This window comes from Pinus tabuliformis, chromosome 5_1 (genome assembly GCF_031772625.1).
Source record: "Pinus tabuliformis cultivar Carrire ecotype Pingquan chromosome 5_1, CPIR1, whole genome shotgun sequence".
NCBI lineage: Eukaryota > Viridiplantae > Streptophyta > Pinopsida > Pinales > Pinaceae > Pinus > Pinus tabuliformis.
This window is the reverse complement of record NC_142305.1, coordinates 775076997-775099982: the sequence shown is the minus strand read 5'-3', so window position 1 is coordinate 775099982 and position 22986 is coordinate 775076997. Positions and strand designations below refer to the sequence as shown.

General features: G+C 35.8%; 1 non-coding gene across 1 annotated transcript; it reads left to right on the top strand.

Moving 5' to 3' along the window:
- The first annotated feature begins 7212 nt into the window (after positions 1–7212).
- Positions 7213–7315, top strand: LOC149167229 (U6 spliceosomal RNA). The gene has a single exon (XR_016261005.1). It is a non-coding gene; the product is annotated as a U6 spliceosomal RNA (small nuclear RNA).
- Positions 7316–22986: the final 15671 nt, after the last annotated feature.

Here is a 22986-nt window from a genome sequence, read left to right as displayed (position 1 = left end):
GCACAGAGGTCAAAAGAAAAAGATGAATGTGAAATGAAGTCTAGGATGGTCTCTTCATATAGGGAGATTTGACATTAAATTAAGGTTAGGGTTTGTGATTATGCTTCGTGCATGTAAGGAAACTAGGAGCAAAGAGTGAATTGACTGCCACTACGAGGTGTGATAGTACTAAATTGAAGAAGTGCGCTCTCACTATCAACATGGATTGCACAATCTTTGTTTGCAAAGGTATCACACTGTCTCTAGGAGTTATGCAATCATGGTTGGAAAGGACTGCATAATCATTGTCAGTAAGGACTATGCAATGACTATTGATAAATAGTGTGCAACATTGTCACTATGAAGTGTGCTTAGCCTATCTTAGAAAGTGTGCTTGTGAAGACATCAAGAGTTGGGCATGTGAAAGTAAGTAGTTCAACACTTAGGATTCCTAAAGGGAGAGTTGAACACTTAGAAAACATGATGACACATGACCTTAATGGCTTGAAATGAAATATGGCATGATCATAAGGAGCCTCCAAAATGTAAAGGTAGGAAAATTTTTGGAGGGGGTTAGAGCAACTACCACACTAGGTGATTCACTGGAAGAGCCCCAAATTATGTATTTACGCCTAACCTTGAGCATGAGGTCTAGAATTATGGAATTATTGTCTCATTGTATTGATCACCCTAGCTTCCTTACTTATCTTGGTTTAACACACTTCAAAAGACTAGGCAAACTTTAGTTATTTTGATTAGGGAGTAGGAGTATATGAGTTATATGAGTTTAAGATATTCATAGTTTTATAATCGCCTCTGGTGTTGTTCTACTTCCAGAAAGCCTGTTCAGTACCCTAATGGAGTCATCTCAAGGAATCACAAGAATTGCTTCATTGCCAACAAACCTGTTTAGTACTATAGTGAAGTTTCTTGCTTCACCTCTCCATGTAGGGAGCCTTTCACTTCTTTCACCCTATATTTATTTTATTACTTCATGCTCATTGGCATTTTATTAGTGTTTATCTCACTAAGGGAGGAAGATGGATCCCGCCTTATTTTACGAAGAAGGGAGGTTGTTCCTTGTTTTGTAGAGACTCTTATGCATACACCTTTGAAATTAGTATGCTCACTTAAGTTTTTCCTCATTTCCCTTCTCTACTCGACTAAGCTAACACATTAAAACCAATCAATATAAAAGACAATTCAAGGAAAGAAGATCCCATTATAGATATGAGCATCGTAGATCTACTTGAGTTTTCACTTAGGATGAAACATATTTTCTATACATGCATCATTGACCTTAAAATATATTTAGGCCCAAACAAAGAAGTAGACCAAATATAAGCCAAGTGTTTCCAGTTGTCATAGTTTCCCTTTCGAATTTTTCCACATTACCATAGAGCCAAATAGGACAAATTTCATACATAGTCTTATTAAAAACAAAAAATAAGAAAATACATGAAAGAAAGGGACGTAACATAAAAGAAAAAAAAATAAGAAAGAAAAGTAAAGACTAGTAAAGGGCATGCATACAACAAAACTCAAATGAGGAAGGGGAAGTGTGAAATGTGTTACAATGCAATGCAAAAATAACTAGATTGCAACTAGACCTAAACCCTAATTTGTTTAATTGAAAGTTGGGGATCATGTAAAGTCAAATTTCCAATGCATCCATGGGAGCTGTTCCAGACCTGCAAGAAGAAAGATATAAGTGATTAGCAACAGTATAAGACAATGTGTAGAAATGAAGATGTCTACTTGAATAATTTTCCCAAAAAATTAAAGGCCTTATCTACTAATAGAAAGGTGTGCTATAAATTCTTCCTTTAACGAGTCAACAATTTTACCTTGTTGGATAAGATGATGAACATAAGAATCCTGCAAGCATCCCACATATGTGCATTCGTCTGCCCTTTTGTTCTTACAAAATATCTTGTAATGCTGAAACATACTATTAATGATAGAGATTGCTAAATCAGATTCCTCTATCCAATCAGTGATTTGATCATGTTATTCCAAACAACCCTTTGGAAAACACTGAAACTCTTGGGGAAATGAACTTTCAATCAATGCAATCAAATTGTAAAGAGAATCTTACGAGGGAAATTTGATCTGATGTCATTCAGGAAAATTTTCAAGATCGTGGACACCTAACATTACCATCAATGAAAACTAAAGTGCCTCGACTTCTTGACAAGCATCTGAGTAGTGAAATGATGAATTGTAAGAATTTATGGCCTTGATGAGATACATGAGTGGGAAAATGATTAGTTGAATGATAAATGTTAAGGATAGTAGTAAGATAGCATTAGTGGATTGGCATATAAGATTCTTGATTCTCTATTAGTTACCCTTGTATCCGGTTACGCACTAGACTAGTAACATGAAAGCTTAGGGGATTAGAAACAATTTCTGGAATTGTAAATCCGAGAAACCAATTAGGATACCAGGCTAACAAAATATTAGAAGCATATGTCAAATGACATTTGACATTCATATCAATTTGAGAAATTAGCTTGTCAACACATGGGTCTTGCTATGCCAATTGATTCAAGAATTGAATGACACAAGAAGATTGATTGTTCCAGAAAAATTATTAACCTCGTAAAATACACTAGAGAGATAAGAAACTGACATTCATGGAGGAGTTTGGCAGGGGGGAATATTCTAGCTAGTGATAATTTGAAAGACAAGTTTCAAAGATGTGTACATATGTAAGAGATATGTACTCAAACCCTGGGTTTAATACAAGGGATTTACATGATGATGAATTATGAAAAGAATAATTTTATATCTAATGAGGAACTCTATCTTGAGGACTAAGATAATTAACTCAAAAACATTGAAAATCCTTCAAGAGTGAGATTACATCCAGTGAAACAATATTGAGAAAAGAATTATGGGAAAAAATTCTAATATGACCTAGTTTGGAGATCCCATCAGAATTGTGAGAACTTGACATAACTATCAATTGAATTTGAATATCCTCAACTTCCTGAAAAGTCCCCAAACTTTCAAATGTTGGATGATTGAATTTTTAAAGAATGTCTAGGTCGGTGTTTGTGTGAAGAAATATATCATCAATTATTTAAATAAGATCATTATGAATCATATGGCAGTTGTAGGAACCAATAGTTTCAACAAAATGTCTCAACATCACCAATAGATCAACTAAGTCATAATATTCTTCAATATTTATAACTGAAGATGCAAAAATCAGAAGGGTCTCATGAAAAACATGAGAAAATAAATTAAGCCCATCTAGGACTAGAGATTGTAAACTATAAGAAAGATGTTCAATGATTACTTATCTTCTCCTTCATCATGGGTGACCTTACCACCCTATGTCAACTTTGAATCTAATTCATCAGATTGTAAGTTTGAAGAACATGGGATATTTTCATCATCAATCAATTCATTAAATACACGGGGACACAAAGTGTAGTGAGTTAAGTATAGAAATTTTGTAAGAGATTCTCCCTTGATCTAGTCAGATTCTAGAACCGAGCTTTACAAATCTAGGTCTCCTTGAGAAATCAAGAGATCAAGAGATGTACACTCATACTCATCACCACCTAAATTAGAGGAGTCATTGGTGAGAGGATGATGATCATCTAAGAATTTGATTTAATTAAACATCTTGATTTCATTCGAATGATAACTAGGGTCACAATATTCTTGATCAACAAAGAATGCATGAACATTATTCTGACATAGAGGAATTTGAAAAAGAGAAGAGAGATAAAATGTGTCTTCATCCTTCGACTCCTTTACTTGTGAGACGTGACCACCTTGTACCTTATTACCATTTGGACCAGCAAATTGAGAATCAAGAGTATCTAAAGCAATTGCTAGTGGAGTGGATTGATCAACCAAATTGAGGTACAAAAACCCATGAGGTGTAGGTGATAGTGGATAGAAGGTTTCCATTGAAGAAACAATACTTTCAATTGACTCATATTCAATATTAATATTATGCACATTAATGTTGTCTCAAGGAATCAAGGGATCAACCTTCACATTAGGCTCTATGAATTTGTCAAAAAATTCAAGGCTATGTTGGATAAGATCCTGATCATGGGAAGTTAATGAAGGTGGTATAAGTGGATCGAAAATTTTATTTTTGGATTTCCCAAGTTCAACAATAACACTAGAGACTACCTTGTTTGGAAATGAAAAGGGAGGAGAAGAAGGGACAATAATGGTAGCAAGTTCCTCCTCTGGGATTTGGGGTGCCTCATGATCAATATTACTTGGAAGATCAAAATAAACTAGCAATTTAGATTCTAATTGTTTCAAAGATATTAGGACCAAACACTGAAAATTCTCACTCATGAAATCCCAATCCAAATATTCTTTGGAAAATTCATAGCAAAGGTGAACAAATTGACCAAGAAAATACTCTAATGATTTATTGGGTTTCATACTAAGCTTGTTGATGCTTTTACAATATTGATAATCGTACCCATAAAAAGCTTCATGAAGATCCTTAACAAGTTTCTCAAATAAATAAATAAAAGAAACTAGTAATCTATGACACCAACACTTGACGTTCAAGTGTGAGGGTGAATAGTATATGTATTACATCCTTACAATGTATTCCATTAGAAAGAAAAAAATGAAAGAATTGATTCATATGCCCAAGCATAGTTAGTTCACCCTCACCTTGAAATTTAAACTGAGACAAGTCATGAATAATTTCCATGGGGATTTTGAGATCAAGTTCTTTGGAAAAAATTCTGAGATTATGATTTGGATGAGCCATTTGAAGATAAAGGTTCAAAACATAATCAACGGGATCAAATTATCATTTGGACCTCCTTTTAGCACTAAATCCATTGACGGTGTTGGATACAACCAATGGTAGGGGGTATCCCTAGTATGAAGTCTGAATTAGGCTTCACATTGTTTGGGATAAGAATCCCATCCATAACAAAGGCCTGATTAACATTTTTTCTTAGAGATTTTCCTTCACTACAATTAACACATAAGAGAGAACACATATACTTTTGAGATAAGAAATTAAGAAAAATTTTGTGAAACATACGATTAAAATGTGTACAAGGTACTTTCATGAAGGGGAAAAGAAATTGTGAACCTTCAAAAGAAAAGTAATAATACTATCCTAATAAAGACAAAGACATATATGTATAAAGAATCGTTCATTAATCCACGAAATAGTTCACAAATTAACAATGATAATGAAAGAAAATAAGGACACACAATTCAAATATGTGTACCAAAGCCAACAAAATAATTCATCTTATTTAGCATGTATGAAACACAAACATACATCGCAAAAATGAATGAATAGTCTTACAAAATTAAGGATAAATGCATGAAAGTGTGTTGGCTTTAAGAACTCCAAAACATTAAGTGAAAGTTCTAAGATACACAATTACAATGCTGCATCACTGGCTCTAATATTGAATGTTAAGCCACCACTTTCTCCTCAAAAGAATGATCTTCTCTCACTACTACATATAACACTAAATTGCAATGACCCTTTGTCTTTCTTGCGATGAGAATTCGTAGCTATAATGACAAAAGAGATCTTTTGTGAAATGTCGAACATTTTACAGTCATATTTTCAAAATCTCCTTGATTGTTAAAATTTCAACTACTATTGTTGTTGTAATTATTAGCATCGTTATTTCAACAAAAAATGTCATCGCATCTCATTTGAAGATAGTTTGTTTGTGTCTTTCTCTGCATAGGAATTGCGAGATTTGGGAATCAAAATTGCGACATTTATACGTTGAAATTACAACATTTATACATAAAAATTGTGATGGAGTTGGAAATTGTGATGTTGTCTATGTAGGAATTTCCATGTTCTTGACATAGGAATTGCGATGTTTGGGCATCAAAATTGCAATGTTCTCTGCATAAGAATTGTCACGTTCTCTACGTAGGAATTAATATTATGTCTAGCCATCAAAATTGTGACTTTTAGATGTCAAAATTGCGATGGAGTTTGTAATTTAGAAAGAAAAAAAACACCTCCCAAAAATGTGTTTGAACTTGATGTTAATTTTGGCCAAGAACATTGAATTAGTATTCGAGAATGACTTGCATGCTAGGTTGGGATAAATCAATCATGTTAAGTTTTAAGGATTTAATGAAATAGATATGTTGACAATGTTTGATAGTGAATTATAGGTAACATTTTTCACAACAACAACAAAAGCAGGAATTGTTTCATCTGTCATCTATCTAATGGAAATGGTTCAGAGCCCCACAAGGGCATACCCGTCTACTAGAAATTGGAGTAAAGAAATCCTTAAGAGAGGAACCAATTAGTATAAGGGATTAGAACAAAAACCTTCACCACTCAAAAGGTTGTTGGTATCAAACCTTTTGTTGGTCTCTAGGATTTGTCAGGAACCTACAAACCTGACAAATCCTAGAGACTACTTACCGAAATTTTCCCTTGTAGATGTGTAAGCTAGTTCAACTACAAGTTGAATGTTGGAGGAGGGGAACCTCAATAATCATCCCAAGTATAACAAACATAAGATATAAAAGTAAATTCTCCGAAATTACCATCACAAATGGTTATTTATGCAACCAACAAAACATAGAGGTACTGATGTAGATAGAATTCAATATAATAAATAAAAGCAGGTACCTGGTAAAATTTAATATAAGTTATAACCTTAATAGAAAATGGGGAAGATAGATATGAAATAATAACCTAACAAACTCATTTAAGGAACTTTTATTCTCTCCATATCAGTGAATAAATGAACAAGGTTTCCTTTTATTTTCTCCACTGACAATGCATCCAAAGTTGCTTGAACAAACTTGTGCAAGTAATTTTGTTGCTTGAAGACTATGACCTGAAAACAAGAAACAAAAATAATAACCTCACCTAAAAATCTAGTCAATAGAATTCTAGATATAAGATGGACCAATATAAAGAAGCAATAGTTTGCGATGAACAACCAATATATATGAGATTGCATATAAAAAAATGAAATCTAAATTTAGCATGTTGGAACAAAAGTGTATAAAGTGCCATAAGAATCAACATGTGCCTGAGACATTGGCTCCATGAGATCTCAAAAGAATATCTAATACTAAGGAGACACAAAGCAAGTACATTTATGAAATATATATATATATATATATATATATATATATATATATATATATAACACCAAATAAATATTCTAACCAACTAAAGTATGGGAAAAGTATTTATTTGATAGTTGACTGAAGTGTCTACACGTCTCTTCGGAGACATCCGATAAAATTGGAACGAAACAGAGAAGATTAGCATGGCCCCTGCACAAGGATGACACACACAAATCGAGAAATGGACTGAAGTGTCTACACATTCAAATATGTTAAAGAAAGCCAAAAACTGCATTTGTATACTTCCGCTTCATCATTAACAAAAAATTCATTGAGTTTTTTGAAAATTCCCTTTTTAATTAGTGAAAACTTCACTAAATTTAATCCATTGCGACTAAATAAAAAAATATTTAAATTATTCTCTATGAGACAATATATAAAAGAATATGGCACAAATTAGATGCTTCAAACAAATAATGCATAAAAAACTAGTTATGAAAATCCAGTTTGTAAATATAAGCACATTAGTCATGCCAACAATATTAATTAGGGAAATATTTTGTAACAAATATGTGTTAAAATTTCATGTAATAAAGTTAATAAAGGAAAAATAAGACCAAGGTCATGGGATAGTTATTCCAAGTTGAATGTTGGGAAAAGCATCCTAGTGGGCATCACTTGTTGTGTATTATGGCTAAGGGGAAATTGGCAAAGTAAATGGCAAAGGCTTTGAAAAGGCAAAGAGGCATTAATTGACATTTTTATTTATGAAAGTAAGGGAAAATAGGAGAAAAGGGAGGTGAAAGGTAACAGGTTGCATGTGAGGAGGAAATTGAAGGAAAATTAAGGAAAATGAAGAAATTAGAGGCATCAATAATAAAAAGATGCCAGAGCATCAATTAGGGGCCTTTTGTCATTTTTGTTTTGGAGTTAGTCTCAGAGGGTAGAAGAGCACCAAGAGGAGAAGGAAAGAAATCAAGGGAAGGAATGACAAGGAAAGCAAAGGAAGGACAAGGAAATCAAAGGGAAGTAAGGATCAAGCAAGGAAAGGTTGGATCAAGCAGCTTCAACTTGAATACTTGCATGTAACATGTTGCATGTAATATTTCCTAGTTGATTTTGGAATACATGGTATATGCATGTGCGTATTTGGTTTCTTTTTTCATTAGCATGGGTTTTGTCGAGTTTTAACACTGGTTTTAGTCTTGCCTTACCATTTCCAGATAGGCATGGTGTGATGGGATTCTTTCTTATTTGAGCTTTGGGATTCTGAAAGGTTTTGGATGTGAGTGAGGTGGTCTCAGGATAATTCAAAGGGTTGGTGGTGGAGATGGTTTTCTCTGGGAAGCCCTCAACAGATGGGTGGAGAAAAGAAAATTCCTTAAGGGATGGTGAAGAAATTTTGAGGCATCCAAACTCGGTTTGGTTTTTTGATCTTGAGACTAGTGATGGTGATGGTGGAGAGGTTTTAACCTCTGGATTCCCTTAGTTTTTTATGGATTGGTTTATCCCATGAGATCCCACATTCATGTTTGCAATATGCCATGAGGGTGATTGGATAAAAGAAAGATTTGGTTACGCCAATCTATAGTCAAGTGGTATGTGGAAGTCTCTCAATTGGTTGGATTTTGCATATGGTTAATAAGAGCTAAGTTTCTCTTGTATTTGATGAATAATTATAATTGTTATTATTTAGTTTTAATGGTTGTTATATCATTGTTATCTATCTAGTTATATGTTGGTTATAAGCATGGTTTTATAATAGATTTAAGTATGATTCTTATCATATTTTAGTTAATCAATGTCTGCTTAATGAATGCATGACCTAAATGGAATTATGGCAATTATTGTGAGAAATAAAATGTCCTTCTTGCTAAATATCAGATAAATTTTACCTGACCTGTAGGTTTCATGTTTACCATGTGTTTGATGGAATGTGTCTTGGTTGGGAGGGGTCGAGTCAAGTTCTTGTTTAATTTTTTGGTTTAGAATCTTTATTTCTATGTTATTCGTCATTTCTGTAAGTTTCACCAAGTTCTGGGAAGAGGCTTGAGTCCTAGCCCTGAAAAAGTGGCTAAGAGTTTGGGGTTGTTGGCATATAACTAACTAAAAAGTCCACAATCACTGGGAAGCATGCCTATGGGAGAGACGTGAGGCTTACAATCACATGGAGGCCTTGTTTAGGGAGTGACTAAGGCTCTAGGTTAGTTGAAACGAGAGTTAGCTCAGGGGTTCGATGCCTGGAGGGGTTGGGTATGTCGAGGAGGTCCTGTAACACCTGAGGGAAGTAAGTAAGGTCTTAAGTTACTGACTCCATTTCCTTAAGGTCATATAGCAGGTTTAGTCTTATCATAGTGATCCTTATCTCATGTTTACCTTTGGGAAAACTGGTGAAAGTGGGTAAATGTGGGAGGAGATGGTTACACGGTGTTACCAGAGTGGGTTGCGCTCTCTTTGGGTAAAATATAATGTTATCAAGGATATGGTTGTCATGCATGAGGTCATGGTATACAGTTGGTATGGTCATGAATGATATTGTTATATTTATATGATTATGATTATACATGTATCACACTAATTTGGAGTAATTTTGCAGATGAGATAATCCTCCCCTGAATGTCAATGAGGTATGGCTTTCATTTTGGTATCTATCTGGTTTATCTGACATGAACTACTTATAAGAAGAAGAGATGACGAGATGATGAGAAAAATGGTAGAATATAGTTCCTATGACCCTCGCTACATATTGGGTAGCAAGGAGATGAGTATTCTCCTGGTATAGAAGATACATTAAGGATTTTGAGGGCAAAGTTCATAAATTGCAAAGAAGACAATGACAGGCTGGTTGAGGCTCATGAAAGACTTGCAAGGGATTAGGAAAAAAAGGCAGAAATAAATGTCGTTATTCTTTATAGCTTGTCAAATTTGTAGAGATAGGGATAGTTGAGGATCAATCAAGAGCAGGAAGAGAAAACTAATGGAGCCTATTGTAGCAGGTCTTGATCAGGGTATAGGATGGATAGAAGGAATATTGTCAAAAGTGGCAGATAATGGGATACACCTGATAGGAGGAATGGTATGTATGGGCATCATTCTAGTTCCCCATCCAGGAGACATTATCACCATCATCACCATCATTATCCTTATAGGAGGAGTGAGTACTTGCCTGAGGATTTCAATAAAGTCAAGCCTCCTACATTCGATGGAGAGACGAAGAAGAAAAGAGATGAAAAGGCGTGGTTGTTTAGGATGAAGAAATTCTTTAGATTGCATGATTACCGAAGAGAAAATGAAAACTAAAATAGTCACCTTTAGTCTCAAAGTGAACGAATATATTTTGTGGGAAGATGTGATGAATGTCAAGGGTAATTGAGAAGAAGAGTTGACTTGGGATGAGTTCAAGAGACACTTCAAGAAGAAGTACCTATTAGAGATGTACTATAATGACAGAGCTAAGGAATTTGATGAGTTGTAAATGGGTTCTATGACATATGATGAGTATACTAGCAGGTTCCTGGAGTTGTTGAGGTATGTGCCTTACCTCAAGGATGAGAAGACTAATATTTAGAGATTCATCATTGGGTTTGCAACATCATATAGAGACCGGATTGAGTTTGATGAGCCTAGATCATTGGAGGATACCATCTAAAAGTTGAAGCATTAGTATGAGTAGCCAAAGTGTAAAGTTGAGCCTAAGAGTGATTTTAAGGGGAATGAGAAAGTTAAAGGGAAGTGGCCACCGAAGTGGGGAAGACCTCAAGATACAAGTGAGAAAGAAAAAAGTTCTCCTTACAAGAAATTCAATGTAGTTGAGAAGGGACATGGGTCACATCTTGGACAATAGAAAAACAAAGGTACCATTGTAGTGTTGGATATGTGGAAAAGATCATCACAGGAAGGATTGTCCATTATACTAGGGTGGAAGACCTCAGACCTATAGTGCTTAGGAGGCAAAGGCAATTGGAGATGTTGGTCTAGAATTCCTCAGATTTATGTAGCTATGGAGAGTAAGTAGAAAAATCACCAGGCATCCATTATTGAGATGGAAGGTAAGCTCTGTGGCTGAGATGTTTCTATTTTGCTTTATCTTGGATCTAATTATAGTCATGTTAAACCTAGCCTAGTGGATAAGTGTGGCTTGAGAAAAGAAGTGAACACAGAGTCTTAGTTGGTGCAGTTGGCTATAGGTACTAAGAAGAGAGTTCATCACTGGGTAAGATCTTGTGCATTTGAGCTGAATGGTATGCCTATAGCAGCACATATGAATGTACTACAATTGGGATCATATAGTATGATTTTGGGTATGGATTAGTTGTACCTTCATAGTACCAAAGTATATTATTATTACAAGGACATTGAGTGTTTCGATGATAATGGGGAAAAGAGAATCTTGTAGGGAAAGGAGTCTACATCAGTTAGGATGGTCACAAATATGTAGGCTAAGCGCAGTTTCAAGAAACAGTGTGTAATGTTTACAGTTTATATTTCTAGTGACAAGGGTAATGATGTTGAGGATGCATAAATCTTCAAGAGGTACTGTGTATTACAATAGTTTCAGGATATGTTTCCAGTAGAGATTCCAAGGTTTCCTCTCGACAGGGAAGTGGAATTTTCTATTGAGTTGATACCATGGGAAACACCAACATCAAAGGCACCTTATAGGATGAGCACCCCAGAGTTGGTGGAATTGAAGTTGCAATTGAAGGAAATGCTTGACAAGGGATACAATAGGCCAAGTCTACCATGTTGGGGTGCACTAGTGTTGTTTGTGAAGAACAAGGATGGTACTCTTAGATTGTGCATTGATTACAGGAAGATGAATAATGTGACAATTAAGAATAGGTACCCATTTTCGAGGATTGATGATTTGTTTGATTAGTTGAAGGGAGAAACAATGTTCTCGAAGATTGATCCGAGATCTAGATTCCATCAAGTATGCATCAAAGAAGAGGGCATCTACACGACTGCTTTCAGGACCAGGTATGAGCATTATGAGTTTGTTGTGGTTCCTCTTGGTTTGACTAATGCCCCAGCTACTTTTTTGTGCTTGATGAATAGTGTATTGCGTCCTTATCTGGACAAGTTTGTGATTGTATTCATTGACGATATATTGATATATTCTAAGAATGAGGAAAAACATGCCGAACATTTAATAACAATATTGTTATTTCTAAGTGAGCATCAATTGTATACCAAGCTTATAAAGTGCATTTTATTTCAGACAAAGGTACATTACTTAGGACATGTTGTTTCCAAGGAAGGCACAACGGTGGATCTAGAAAAGAGAAGGGCTCTCATGTAGTGGGTAGCTCCTAAGAATGTGGATGAGGTCATATCATTCATGGGGTTAGTAGGTTACTATAGGAGGTTCATCAAGAACTCCTCTTAGATTTCATATCCTATTACGTCATTGCAAAGAAAATGTAACATATTTCAAGTGAATAGAGGAATGCACATCCAATTTTGAATAGTTGAAGAAGTTGTTGAAAAATGGTCCATTTCTTAAGATTGCAGATATGGATAAAGAGTTCGTGGTGTGTACAAATGCCTACAAAAGAGGACTTGGGGGAATCTGGATTCAAGAGGGATAGGTTGTGTGCCATGAGTCTAGGAAATTGAATGAGCATGAGAAGAACTATGTGACTCATGATCTTGAGTTGGAACCTATTATTCATGCCTTGAAGATGTGGAGGCATTATATTTTTGGAAGGAGGTTTGTATTGATGAGCAATCACAATGGGTTGATATATTTGTTTGATAACCCAAATCTAAATTCTAGGTAGGCTAGGTGGTTGGCCATGATCAATGAGTTTGACTTGGTGATTAGGTACATTAAAGGAAACAAGAATAGGGTTTTATATGCTCTGAGCAAGGGGATACAGGTAAATCACATAGCAGTTGTGAGTTCTTATGGGACAGATTTACAGGATCAGATCTTACAGGCAAGATAAGAGGATGAAAGGTACAAGGCGCTTAGGCACAAGTTATAGCAAGGTACAAGTGATCAAGATGTGGACTATCATCTCATGATAAATGGTTTGGTTATATTCAGAGACAAGCTTTATGTGCCAGATGATAGTGGGCTCAAGAATCTTATCTTGAGGGAGTTTCATATCAAGCGATATTCAAGTCACCCAAGATATCAAAAGACATTGATAACAATGAAGAAGTTCTACTATTGGCTGAATCTAAAGAAGGAAGTGGTAGAGTTTGTGGCTAAATATTTGGACTATCAGTAGGTGAAAGCAAAGTGTAAGAATCCAAGTGGGTTGCTTCAACTTATTTTGATTCCCGAATGGAAATGGGAGGTCATTTCCATGAATTTCATTATAGGTCTTTCGAGTAAATCGAGGCAACATTATTCTATGATGGTTGTGGTTGATAGGTTGAACAAGGTATCTCACTTCATTCTAGTGAAGACTACTTATTCATATAGTGAGGTGGCATAGGTCTTCATCAGATATATAGTGAGGTTGCATGGTGTTCTAAAGAATATTTTGTTAGATAGGGATGCTAAGTTCACTTCCAGGTTTTGGAAGGAGTTGTTTGCAGGTTTGGGGAAAAAGTTGGCCTTTAGTATAACTTCTCATCCATAGATAGATGGAAAAACAAAGAGGGTCAACAAGATTCTAGAAGATATGTTGAGGATGTACGTCATGCACCAACAAAGTAGATGGGAGGAGTAATTTCCATTGGTTGAGTTTGCTTACAAAAATGGGTATTAGGAGTCACCGAGGATGAGTCTATTTGAGGCAATGTATGGGTGTAGTTTTAATACTCCCATAAGTTGGAGTGATCTAGTGAAAAGGGTACTTATTGGACTGAATATGTTGGTAGAAATGGAATAGGAAATGCAGGTTATAAAGAAGAATCTAAAGGCAGCAAGATACCGGAAAAAGAGTTATGCAGACCAAGATAGGGAATTTAAGGAGTTTCAGGCTGAGGAGCATGTGTACTTTCACATCAATCCCAAGAAGTGATCCTTGAGGATTGGATCATGTGCCAAGTTAGCACCACAATATTGCGATCCTTTCGAGATCCTTGAGAGGATTGGAGCAATGGCCTATAGACTTGTACTGCCTCCGATAGTGAAAGTCCATGATGTTTTCCATGTTTCATTAATTAAGATATATTTAAAGGATGTTGATCATGTTATTGATTGGTCTATATTGCAAGTGGAACCAGAAGGAGAATGCCAGTGGGAACCTTAGTTCATATTGCAGGGGAAACACTCATGCTTCAGAACAAAGAAATTGAGCAAGTTAAAGTGCATTGGAAGAACTTTGGGCCCGATGAAGCTACATGGGAAATGGATGATTAGATGCGGGCTATGTATCCTTCATTGTTTGTCAGTGAAGGAAAATGTGTTTTGGTATTGTACATATTTATGTATGGTTTCTATTGTAAATACCTCACTGAGTTGTGTTTTAAAGCTCCAATAAGCGGTATCGTTGTCAGGTTGTCATGTTTGTCGTCATAGTTTTTCTTCTGAGCAAGTTTTTCATTGTAAATACTGCAATGAGTTGGGTTATAAAGCTCCATGGGAAGTATGTTTTGGTTTTCAATGGTTTTGCTAGTTCTATGTGTCATAGAACACCGAGGATGGTGTTCCCCTAAGGTGGAGGGGTTTGTAGAAACCCTGGGTTAAATGTTCATGTAATAAAGTTAATAAAGGAAAAATAATACCAAGGTCATGGGCAATCTATTCCAAGTTGAATGTTGGGAAAAACATCCTAGTGGGCATCACTTGTTGTATATTATGGCTAAGGGGAAATTGGCAAAGACAATGGAAAAAGCTTTGAAAAGGAAAAGATGCATTAATTAGCATTTTATTTATGAAAATAAAGGAAAATAGGAGAAAAGGGAGGTGAAAGGTCACAAGTTGCATGTGAGGAAGAAATTCAAGGAAAACTAAGGAAAATGAAGAAGTTAGAGGCATCAATAATAAAAACACATCAGAACATTAGTTTGGGGCCTTTTGTCAATTTTTTTTGGAATTAGTCTCAGAGAGTAGAAGAGAACCAAGAGGAGAAGGAATGCAAGCAAGCAAAGGAAGGACAAGGAAAACAAAGGGAAGAAAGGATCAAGAAAGGAAAGGTTGGATCAAGTAGCTTCAGTGGGAATACTTGCAGGTAATAGGTTCCATGTATGATTTCCTAGCTGGTTTTGGCATGCATGGTATATGCATGTGTGTATTTGGTTTCTTTATTTTCATTGGCATGGGTTTTGTTAGGTTTCGACAGTGGTTTTAGCCTTGCCTTTCCATTTATAGATAGCCATGGTGTGATGGGATTATTTCTTAGTTGAGCTTTGGATTGTCGGAAGGTTTTGGATCCAGGTGAGGTGGTGTTAGGAACATCCCAAGGGTTGGGGGTGGAGATGGTTTTCTCTAGGAATCCCTCAACAGGTGGGTGAAGATAGGAAAATTCCTCAAGGGATGGTGAAGGAATTCTAAGGCATCCAAGCTCGGTTTGGTTTTGTGATCTCAATACTAGTTTAGGTGAGATCATGGTATTGTGAGGGTGGAGGTGGTTTAACCTCTAGATTCCATTGATTTTTTAGGAATTAGTTTATCCCATGAGATCCCACATTCATGCTTGGAATATGGCATGAGGGTGATTGGCTGAAAGAAAGATTTGGTTCAGCCAATCTATGGTTGGGTGGTATGTGGAAGTCCCTGACTTGGTTGGATTTTTCATATGGTTAATAAGAGCTAAGTTTCTCTTGTATTTGATGAATAATTATACTTTTTTATTATGTGGCTTTAATGGATGTTCTATCATTTCTATCTATATGGTTATATGTTGGTTATAAGCATGATTTTATGACAAATTTAATATGGATCTTATCACATTTTAACTAAGAAATGTATGGTTAATGAATGCATGACCTAAATGTCATTATGGAAGTTATTGTGAGAAGGCATTTTTCCTTCCTGTTAAATCTCAAATAAGTTTCAGATCCCTATGTTCAGATATGCATTCATGACCTGTAGGTTGCATGTTTACCATGTGTTTGATGGAATGTCTATCTTGGTTGGGAGGGGTCAGGTCAAGAACTTGTTTAAGTTTTTAGTTTAGGAGCTTTGTTTCTATGTTATTCATCATTTATGGAAGTTTCACTAAGTTCTGGGAAGAGGCTTGAGTCCTAGCCCTGAAAAAATAGCTAAGAATTTCAGGTCACTGGCATAAAACTGATTGGAAAATTCCACAGTCATTGGGATGTAGGCCTATGGGAGAGACTGGAGGCTAATAGTTTCTTGGAGGCCTTGTAAAGGGAGATACTAAGGCTCCATGTCAATGAAAAAGAGAGTTAGCTCATGGGTTAGACACCTGGAGGGGTTGGGTATGTCTTGGAAGTCCTGTAACACCTAAGCGAAGTCAATAAGATCTTAAGTTGTCAACTCCATTTCCTTAAGGTAATATAGGAGGTTGAATCTTATCATAGTGACCCTTAGCTCATGTTTACCCTGGGAAAACCGATGAAAGTGGGTAAATGTGGGAGGAGGCGGTTACATATTTTTTTAGCAAATACTAACAAACTCAAGGGTGTGAATCATTTACCTAATTCACTAGCAAAGACAATTGTTAATGATGAGAAGAAAATCATGACCTTTTGGTTCTTCATTTTTAGCTTGCACTTGTTAAGTAATCGATGAAATCATAAGGAATAGGTTCTCATGCTCCAAATTAGAGGTGGTTCACATCTCATTGTTTTATTACTAGACTAACCACCATATCATCATATAAATCCTAGAAGAAAACTAATACTATGCCAAAAAATAAAAAAGATTCATTAGTAAGAAGCCTATAGACCATCAAGTACATCAGCTCTCTTAAAGGATTCCATAATGATGAAACCAAAATTAAAGCTATCCTCAACTGCCCAACACCAAATTAATATCTCCATGGATCCTTAAGTATAACAAGACAACATCTAAATTTCTCACATCCTATTTCTTCATGTTGTGGTGTAAAATGTATGCCTTAAAATATTTTGATGAGGCAAAACATATTTCTAACTAGAATTTGCAATTACAACAACTATGTTATTAACATCACCAGTGTTTTACCATCTTGATCAAAGAAATACCTCAAACATTACTATTAGTTACCCTCATGCACTTGGCATATAACCAAGATCAATCTTAACCCTATATATATTAAGCACTGAGAGGGATAAAAAATACATCTAAGTGGAAACATATCACATCTAATATCTATGTTACAAGGTCTGATGAAGTTCAACTTAGGTTCAAAATTCGGCAAATCTAAAACAAATTGGGGTTCATTGAGGTTCATTGAACCTCATAGTCATTGATTGAGTCAACAATTCAAACTCATAAACTCATAGGTGTTTTTTTAATTATGATGGAGTTGGAAATTAAAAAAAAAAAATCACCTCACAAAAATGTATTTGACCTTTATGTTAATTTTGGCCAAGAACATTGAATTATGATTCAAGACCGACTTGCATGCTAAGATAGGATAAAGAAAGCATGTTAAATTTTAAGGATTTAATGAAATTAAACTGTTGACCATGTAGCATTGTTCATAACAATAAAAGATCAGGAATTTCCTATTCTGTCATCTATCATATGAAAATGGTTCAAATCCCCAAAAGGGCATACTTATCTATGAGATATTAGAGGAAACAACTCGTTAAGAGAATAATCGATGAGTATAAGGGATCAGAACAACAACCTTCTCCATTGCTAAGGTTGGTGGTCTCAAACCTTTCGTTGGTCTCTAGAATTTGTTAGGAACCTACAAACCTAACAAATCCTAGAGAATACTTCGCAGAGTTTTACCTTGCAGATATGTAAATTAGTTCAACTACAAGCTAAATGTTTGAGGATGGTAACCTCAAAAATAATTTTACGTATAACCAACGCTATATATAAAAATGAATGCTCCAAAATTACCATTGTAGATGGTTATTTATTCAACCAAAAAAGTAGAGCGGTACTGATGTAGATATAATCCAAGATAAGAAATAAAAGTATGTAGTTGGTAAAATATCAAATAAGTTCTAATTTGAATAGTAAATGGGGAAGATAGAGATGAAATCATAACCTAATAAATCATTCAAGGCAATTTTATTCTCTCCATATGAATTAATATATGAACAAACATGGCTTTTATTTTCTCCATACACAATGCATCGAAAGTTTCTTGAACAAAATTGTGCAAGTAATTATATTGACTGAAGACTGTGACATGAAAATAAGAAACAAAAAATTATAGCCTCACCTAAAACTTCAGATAATAGAATTCTAGATATAATATGGACAAATACAAAGAAGCAATAACTTGTGCTGGATAGCCAACATATATGAGATGGCATATAAAAAATTGAAATATAAATGCAACACACTGGAAAAAAATGTGGTCAAAGTGCCATAAGAAACAACATGTGCATGAGACACTAGCTCTACGAGAGCTCAAAAGAATATCAAATTCGAAGGAGACACAAAACAAGTACAATCATGAAAAATTTAGACAAGACCAAAGAAGTATTATAACCAAATCAAGTATAGGTAGAGTATTTCTCTAACGGTTGACTGAACTGTCCTCATATCAAAATATGACAAAGAAAGGAAAACAATACATTTTTATACTGCCACTTCTTCATATATATATATATGACACAAATTGGATGCTTCAAACAAATAATGCATGGAAACTGGTTATGAAAAATCCAGTCGCTAAATATAAGCACATTAGTTATGCCAACAATATTAATCAGGTAAATAATTTTTCAGCAAATACTAACAAACTCAAGGGTTCCAATCATTTGCCTAATTCATTGGAAAACACAATTGTGAATGATGAGAATAAAATCACGATCTTTCAATTCTTTCTTTTGCAGTTTTCACTTGTACACTCTCAAGAAAGGATGAGGATGTGGAAGGATTTATTTGTGCTTTTTCTATTCAACCAGATTGGATAACCGAATCAAGGGATGAATGGAAGAATGATGAAGAAGTATGGATGCTCATTCAAAAGTGTTGAGAATAGCAACAAGAAATGTTAAAAATAGAAATGCTAAAAATAGCATTTAGAACATTCCAATTTTGATTTGTCCTTGAATTAGAATTGTGAATTAAAATTTGAATTTACTCTCACCAGCTGCTTGAAAAATAATTAATTAATTCATCTTGGATTAATTAGTTGGAGAAATTCAAGCTAGAAGTCTTTGTGAAGTCATGCAACAGTTATCCCTTAAATTAAGGAAGTTATCCCTTAATTAAGGAGATGAGGATGAGTTGTAATTAGTTAGGTCAGTTAACTGAGTTAAGTCCAATTAAATTAGTTCCAAACAATTTGAGAAACTAATTGTGAGTTTAGTCAGTTAATGCATGCATGCATGCAACTAGTATACTCCAGATAACTGAGGATTCTCTCATAAATAACTCATGCATGTCAGTTCAGACAAAGACCCAGTTGAGATTAAAGATAGGAACATTGTACTATCAGTTGGAGGAATTTTCCTATAAAGGAAACTCATCCATGCAAAAGGAACAAGGTTCCTTGAGGATTGTGCAATTTTACAGGGTGTGAGATCAATGTGAGTGATCAGTGTTACACTTGGTAATAGTAGGATCACCTAGGAGAAACAGCGCAAGGAAATAGGAGGCTTGGAGGGTAGAGGAGAAGGTTTGTGAGAAGCCTTGTTTGCCTGTGAGCATCCAGGAGGATTGTATTGAGAGCTGGTTAGCTGTGGGAGCTAAAGCTTTGTGTAATCTTGATGTATTTCCACCTTGTATGATAATACAAATAGCAGGGTTTTTAACTGAGGCTTTCCCCAGAGTATTCTTCTGTGTTTCATGTGTGATTGATTCTTCTTCTCTGTTATATGTGTTCTATTTGATCTTGCTCAAATTGATTAAGCTTCCACAAGTTTGATTGTAGAAGTACATTAAGTATTTTTCTTTAGAACATTGCATAATCAGACTAATCTACAGTGAGAATTTCTACATGGTATCGGAGCAAAGGTGATCGAAGCTATGAACAATATACTGAGAAGGGAAATTCAAAGTTTGAAGTTCGGGATTGAGGGTACAAATCGAATTCATCTCATACTTCAAGTTGGTCAATCATTCTATGGCTTGAGACTCGAGTATTGCTTGGATGGCAGCTTGAATTACATAGCATGGAAAGATCGCATGGAAGCTGTATTAGAAGACAATGATTTGAAGGATTTCATTAATCAAGAAATCCCAAAGCCAAGTTCAACTAATGCACAAGAGTTGGTTAAATGGAAGAAGTGTGTGCGAGGGCGAGACAGATCATCCTTGAGGGAGTTCGAGACCATATTTTCTCGAGTCTCCATGGGAAGGAGACTCTGTTTTCAATGTGGAAGACATTGAATGACCTATATCAGAATGGTAACAACCAGGGGAAGTTGGCGCTCAAGGATAAGATTCAAAGAATCAAGATGGAGAACGATGATACTATTTCCACATATCTGAACAAGCTCACCACCTGTAGAGATGAGCTTGGAAGTGTGAGAATAACTATTGTCAATGATGATATGGTGAGCCTCGCTCTCTTTGGCCTTCCAAAGAGCTGGCATATCTACCAGGACTCTGTGAATGGAAGGGAGAAACTGTCAGATATGGAACGACTGTGGTCAGATCTCATGCAGGAGGAGATCAGGAGGAGCACAAGAGATGGTTCTTCATTCAAGGAGGATGAAGAAAATCTGGCCTTAGCAAGTAAGGCAAGGAAAGGGAAGGAGAAGGATTCTCATTCTAAATTGAATTCTTCTCATGGAGGGAAGAACGTTGACAAATCTAAAGTGAGATGCTTTAATTGTCACAAGATGGGTCATTATGCGACTAATTGCCCATCAAATAAGTCCAAGAAGGGATCCTCGGAAGGATATGAAGGTGAGGCATTGGCCTCTCAGTTCGAAATGGACTTCACCCTCATTGCATGCATGGTGTCTTCGATGATGGGTTGTGGTTGGTTTCTTGACAGTGGAGCCTCATTCCAAATGACCGGCAATGAAAGTTTATTCAGTACCTTGGAGGAGAAAGACCTCAAGATTCACATAAAGATGGGTGATGACGAAAAGTTTAGTGCTTCAGGAGTGGGCACGGTTGCTTTTCAGAGGGAGCATGGAGCTTCTATCACCTTGATAGATGTGAAGTATGTGCCTGGACTGAAGAAGAACTTGGTATCAATCGTGATGTTGGAGGACAAAGGCTACAATGTTGTCTTCAGTAAGGGAAAGGTTTTCCTTAGACACATCACCATGAGACATGTGAAACAAATCGGTTCATGAGTCAAGAACTTGTATGCTCTTGAGGTTCAAGATGCATGCAAAGCCTTGAGGAGCAAGGCAAATGTTAGAGGCTTGGTGGTTGAGAGGGAGAGTAAATTACCTCTCAACATACATCCCCGGAAGAAGTCTTAGACAATTGGAGATGCTGAGAGGAGACTGAGTGGAGGCATCCACTTATGCAGAGACCTCTAGTAGGGGGGAATTTTGAGCCAAGTGGGTAGAGGGATCACATACAGCCATACCTCCAGGTGTGAGGTGGGGCAATGTGAATTGATAGTCTCATGAAGGCTGAAATTGGGTAGGGTCCATTGAGAAATTTTATCTCATGGATCGTACCTTTCTACGGGAGCCCAAAATACATAGTAGCATGGGGAATCAGTGGGATTGATGTAGTCAGAGATCAAAGTGACAGAGGCTAGAGCAGTTAGATACTGAAGAGTGCAGATAAGGATTGACAATAGTGCAGAAAGGCAGAGTCAATAGGAGCGCAATGTTTTCAGTCAACAGAGGCAATAGTAGTCAGAGACTTTGATGACAAATGCATCATACTAATTCAGGTTGGATATTTTCTTTTTTTCTGGAGTTGCTAGAGCAACAACACTAGAAAGAAGTGTTTCATGGAGAACATTCCAAAGGTCCAGGATCGATATCAAGTTGAATTCATTTCTTGTTGAGAGGGGCTATTGAGAATAGCAACAAGAAATGCTAAAAATAGCATTCAGAATATTCCAATTTTGATTTGTCCTCGAATTAGAATTGTGAATTAAAATTCGAATTTAGTCTCACCAGCTGCTTGAAAAATAATTAATTAATTCATCTTGGATTAATTATTTGGAGAAATTCAAGCTAGAACTCTTTGTGAATTCATGCAACATTTATCCCTTAATTAAGGAGATAAGGATGAGTTGTATTTGAGTTGTAATTAGTTAGCTCAGTTAACTGAGTTAAGTCTAGTTAAACTAGTTCCAAATAGTTTGAGGAACTAATTGTGAGTTCAGTCAGTTAATGCACGCATGCATGCAACTAGTGTACTCCAGATAACTGATGATTCTCTCATAAATAACTCATGCATGTCAGTTCAGACAAAGATCCAGTTAAGATTAAAGACATTGACATTGTACTATCAGTTGGAGGAATTTTCCTATAAAGGAAGCTGATCCATGCAGAAGGAACAAGGTTCCTTGAGGATTACGCAGTTTTACAAGGTGTGAGATTAGTATGAGTGATCAGTGTTACACTTGGTAACAGTAGGATCACCCAGGAGAAACAACGCAAGGAAATAGGAGGCTTGGAGGGTAGAGGAGAAGGTTTGTGAGAAGCCTTGTTTGCCTGTGAGCATCCAGGAGGATTGTACTGAGAGCTAGTTAGCTGTGGGAGCTAAAGCTTTGTGTAATCTTGATGTATTTCCACCTTGTATGATAATACAGATAGAGGGGTTTTTAGCTTAGGCTTTCCACAAAGTATTCTTCTCTGTTTCATGTGTGATTGATTCTTCTTCTCTACTATATGTGTTCTATTTGATCTTGCTCAAATCGATTAAGCTTCCGCAAGTTTTATTGTAGAAGTAGATTAAGTATTTTTCTTTAGTACATTGCATAATCAAATTAATCTACAGTGAGAATTTCTACAAAAAGT